Source organism: Moschus berezovskii, chromosome 4 (genome assembly GCF_049115385.1).
Source record: "Moschus berezovskii isolate FMDL1 chromosome 4, NW_MosBer_1.0, whole genome shotgun sequence".
Classification (NCBI taxonomy): Eukaryota; Metazoa; Chordata; class Mammalia; order Artiodactyla; family Moschidae; genus Moschus; species Moschus berezovskii.
In genome coordinates this window covers 14,293,186-14,298,784 of record NC_142463.1, presented here as the reverse complement: position 1 = coordinate 14,298,784, position 5,599 = coordinate 14,293,186, and positions in this window count along the sequence as shown.

Here is a 5,599-nt window from a genome sequence, read left to right as displayed (position 1 = left end):
TGTCTTCTTGTCGCCCCCTCACGATTGTACTCACCAACTGGCTCAGAGTCCCTTCAAGGAATGCCAATAGAGGGACTCCCCTGGTGACCCAGTGGTAAAAAATCTGCCTTCCAGTATAGGGGATGCAGGCTCAATCCCTGGTCAGGAACTAAGATTCCACATGCTGCTCGGAGCAACGAAGCCCACACACCACAGCTAGAGAGCCTGCGCTCTGCAAGAAGACCCAGTGCAGCCAACGTTTTTAAAAGATTAAACGAAGAAATGCCAGTGAGGACCCATGGAGTCAGCAGGCCTGGAGTCAGTTCCGTCCTTGAGCATCAGTGCCGTTCCATGGACTCTCCCCACTGACTTGAATGCCAACTTGAGGGGAGATTGTGTGAGCCCATCAGAAGGCCAGCTTCCTCCAGCAGTGTTCTTGGCGTGGACCCAATATCCCCATCTGAAACTACCAAGGGGCAGGGAGGGGGACGGAGTGGGAGGAAGAAGAGGAGCTAAGAGAGCTTGTGAGCTGAAGAAGGAAGGGAGGGACTTCCTTCCTCGGCCCCACCCATCTCTCCTCCAGCACCTCGGCCCCCCGTCCACAGCCCGCCAACCTAGGGTCCCTCTCTTCCATTCCAGCCACCACCCTCATTTCTCCTGCACTCTCCTTTACCTCCCTCTGCTGAGGGCCCGTCCAGGCTCATCTCAAACACAACTTCCTCAACTAGGCTCCCTCAAAACTCTGTGTATCGAGGGACAGATCACTTCCTCCCTTGAACAGTATTTAGGTCCACGCTTCTTTCCCCCATAGCCCAACAGAGCATCTTCAGCTTCGGTTTTGGTGTCCTTCAGCTGGAGTAGCCTGTCAATCAACAAGCCCATCATCGAATAGCTGAACTCAGGGCTGATGGGACTGGGCCAGCTGTTTGCAGCTGAGGTTGTTTCTGAACTGGTTGTAAAGTATTTTGAATATCTCTTCTCAAAAGGAAACCAAAGGCAGGAGAGTCTTATGGTGGATTAATTTATCTGTTGCTATGTAACAAATTACCCCAGTACTTACATGCTTAACACAACAAACATTTGTTATCTCACAGTCTCCATGCGGCAGGAATTCAGAAGCAGCTCAGTTGCGTGGTTCTTACTCAGAGTGTCTCGTGAGGTTGTTATTGAGCCATCAGCCGGGCTGCCATCATCTGAAGACTTGACTGGGGATGGAGGAAATGCTTACAAGATGGCGAACTTGTATGGCTATTGGCAGTGGTCTCAGTTCCTTGCCACAGGGTGGCCTGACTATCCTCACAACATAGCTGTTTGCTTCCCCTAGAGTAATCCAAGAGACAGTAAAGCAAATTTGCTCTTAAAAACTGCCTTTTGGGACTTCTCTGACGGTCCAGTGGTTAAGAATCTGCCTCCAATGTAGGAAGTATGGATTCAACCCCTGATCGGGGAACTAAGATCCTACATGCCACAGACAGCTAAGCCTATGCCCCCTAGTGCCCATGTTCCACAAGTCAGCACACTGCAATGAAGAGCAGGTACAGCCAAAAATGTAAAAACCTGTCTTTTATGATCTAGCCTCAGAAGTGACATAGTATCACTTCTACCATAGTCTGCTGATCACAAAGACCAACTTGATCCAGTGTGAGAAAGGACACACAATGGTGTGAAACACTTGGGAGTGGAGATAATCAGGGGCTGTCTGAAGCTGACTCCCTTGTATTATTATACCCCCTTCAGCCTAGAATAACTAGGGGTTTCTGTGTTTACCATAACTATTTTCTTGCCTCTGGCTAAAACTAGACCCAATTTTTTAAAAAATAATAGATTAAAAAAAGGAAACTTAAAAAAAAATAGACTAGACCCAAATGTGCTTCCTCAGTTCTCCAACCTGAAGTTCCCACCCAGTCACCAGGGATAAGGTCCTTCTTTATAACTCCTGCCCAGCAGACTCATTCAGGAGCCCTGGGGTAACTTCCTTAGGAACGTCATGGAAACTTTGTGTTCTGAGATGTCTTGGTCTCACTGTGAAGTTTTTACAATGTCCATGAAGCTAGTGGTTCTGGAGCTGCTTACACTGGTTTGTACCCAACGGACCATATCTAAGGTGAGTGGAAGGGCAGGGCTGGGAAGGGGCTGGCCCTTTCCTGCTAGGACCTTGGATGAACAGACTCAACCCTCTGGTGCCAGAACTAAATCTTCTATTTTCTGACATGATCTTAGACTGGATTTGGGAGCAAAAACCCCACAACATGGTTGAGATGGAACTGTGGCTTAGAACAGAAAGAGAAGGAGCAGTGGGAGGAGAAATCAGGACACACTTCTTTCTCCTCCTCTATGCTTTCCCTTTTCCACTTGCAAAGCTCTTCTAAGACATGAGAGCTATGTGTTTTCTTTCTTTGTCTTTTTTTCTTATGGGTGGTCGGTTTTACTTGCCCATAAATTATTTTTTTAAAATTTTATAAACAGATCAGTCAAGAAATAAAATCACAAATTCACATCTTAACAGTGAACAGAATAGACTCTGTTCTAGACACTTAATCCAGGGACTTCCCTGGTGGTCCAGCACTAAGACTCTGTGCTTCCACTGCAGGGGACACAGGTTCGATCCCTGGTCAGGGAACTAAGATTTCACATGCTGTGTGGTGTGACTGAAAAATTAAACAAACACTTAATCCAAATCAATTCATTTCATCCTCACAATAATCATATGAAGCAGTTACTATTTTTATCCTCATTTTACAGATGAGGAAACTAGGGCTGAGAGAGGTGAGTTAACTCACTAGAGGTCCACAGTTAGTCAGTTGCAGAGCTTGATTTAAATTCAAGTTGTCTGGCTCTAAACTGCATATCTTAAGTGCTATACTATACTGATTCTCACGTACATTTTAAGATTAAACACACATAAAAAACTTTGAGTTTACACTGTTAGTTTGACATATGCCTCAGAGGTAGTACAAATAATTTTTGGCCATTTGGATTACTCTAGGAGAAAAGTTTGAGGAGTGGTCTTTCACAGGCACCTCTGTAAGAAGCTGAGCCATCTTTCCAAAGACAGAGCTACTGGTTCCCCTTACCCCGTTGTTTTTGGATCTGGCAGGTGAGGCATGGCTGAATTGTTCCATCCACATCTTGAAAAAAGTGAAAACCCTGTCTTAGAGACAGAAAGCAACTTGTCCGAGGACACACGTCTGTGATGCCAGGCTGTTGCTCCAAATTCAGTGCTTTTCTCTCTGAAACTCTGTAATTTCACCTGACTTCAACTGAATTTTCATTCTTTCATTCATCTGTAGAAATCCCCCTTAGAAGCCTTGTGAAGATCCAAGTGGTTTAAAGCTCACCCCTATGCTATGGTAGCAAAGCCATTGCCCAGGTGTGCGAACCTGTCACCTGCTTGTTGGGCTGGCTGACTTTGCAAAGCACATAGCCTCTGCAGCTGCCAGGAGGGTACACAACTCGTAGGTGCCTTCAAGAGAACTGGCTGGGAATGCAAACTGGTACAGCCACTATAGAGAACAGTGTGGAGATTCCTTTAAAAACTGGAAATTAAAAAAGTATATATATATAACTGCCATATGACCCAGCAATCCCACTGCTAGGCATACACACCAAGGAAACCAGAATTGAAGGAGACACATGTACCCCAATGTTCATCGCAGCACTGTTTACAATAGCCAGGCCATGGAAACAACCTAGATGTCCATTGGCAGACGAATGGATAAGAAAGCTGTGGTACATATGCACAATGGAATATTACTCAGCTATTAAGAAGAATGCATTTGAATCAGTTCTAATGAGGTGGATGAAACTGGAGCCTATTATACAGAGTGAAGTCAGTCAGAAAAAAAAAACACCAATACATTAATGCATATATATGGAATTTAGAAAGATGGTAATGTTGACCCTATATGCGAGACAGCGAAAGAGACACAGATGTATAGAACAGTCTTTTGGACTCTGTGGGAGAAGGGTGAGGGTGGGATGATTTGGGAGAATGGCATTGAAACATGTATATTATCATATGTGAAACAGATCGCCAGTCCAGGTTCGATGCATGAGACAGGGCGCTTAGGGCAGGTGCACTGGGATGACCCTGAGGGATGGGATGGGGAGGGACGTGGGATGGGGGTTCAGGATGGGGAACACATGTACACCCATGGCTGATTCATGTCAAGGTATGGCAAAAACCACTACAATATTGTAAAGTAATTAGCCTCCAATTAAATAAATTGATTTTAAAAAAGAGAGAGAGAGAGCTGGCTGCAAGGAGTGTCTTTAACTCCTTCAGCTCCTGTCTCTGTAGATCTGCCTAGAGGGTGTGTTTCCCAGGCCGCTGTCCGTCAGTTACTGGACCCAGTGGGAAGACGAGAGCCAGGCTACATGGGGCTCCTCTAATGGACCGTCTTTGCCCTGGGCCTGACCAAGACTTTCTCAAAGCTGCATTGCAGTCTAGGGCTCCTCCTTCCCAGTCCTCCTTCTTGCTGCCTCCCCTTCACAGCTGCCAGACCTCCATCGTGGTCAGAAGGCTCTTCCTGCTTCTTCATGCTCCCTCCCTCTTTCCTTAAGAGTGATTTCCTCAATAAATCTCCTACACCTCCAATTCATCTCAGTGTGTGTTTCTTAGGTTCTGAGACCTAGAAGACTTGAATGATATACCCTCTCTAGGCCATAGGCCCTACAACCCATCTGCCCCTCAACATAGCTCGTGTCTGATGGCCTTACAATTCTCCATCATTGCTGAGTGGTGGAATAGAAGTGTGACTTCCCTGTTACCACCAGGGGACATAGTGGAATTCAGTGGTAGCCATAGCCAGAGGTGAAAAACAGCTGCTTTCCACGTCTGGGGCTCCCACCCTACCCATACTCTGCCTTGACCCCACCCACTTCCCAGCCTCCAGACCCTCTGTCCGGAGGAAATTTCAGGGTAGAGAAAAGGGCCTCAGGGCTTTGGACTACGGTAGGAGCCCTGAGTTCCTTTTTTAAAATATTTATTTTTTTTTTTGGCGGTGCTGCACGGCATGTGGGATCTTAGTTCCCCAACCAGGGATCGAATCGTTCCCTGCAATGGAAGCACAGATTGCTAACCACTGAACCACCAGGGAAAGTGAAAGTCACTCATTCATGTCTGACTCTTTGTGACCCCATGGACTATACAGTCCATGGAATTTTCCAGGCCAGAATACTGGAGTGGGTAGCCATTCTCTTCCCCAGGGAATCTTCCCAATCCAGAGATTGAACCCCGGTCTCCCACATTGCAGGTGGATTCTTTACTAGCTTAGACACAAGGGAAGCCCTAGAATACTGGAGTAGGTAGCCTATTCCTTCTCCAGCGGATCTCCTGACCCAGAAATTGAATGGAGGTCTCCTGTCTTGCAAGCGCATTCTTTACCAGTTGAGATACCAGGGAAGTCCTTCTGTTTTTTTAAAAAATTGATTTTTGTTAGAGTATAGTTGCTTTGAGGTTCCCAGGTGGCACTAGTGGTAAAGAACCCTGCCTGCCAATGCAGAAGACCTAAGAGACACAAGCTGATCCCTGGGTCAGGAAGATTCCCTAGAGGAAGGCATGGCAATTCACTCCAGTATTTTTCCCTGGAGAATCCCATGAACAAAAGAGCCTTGCAGG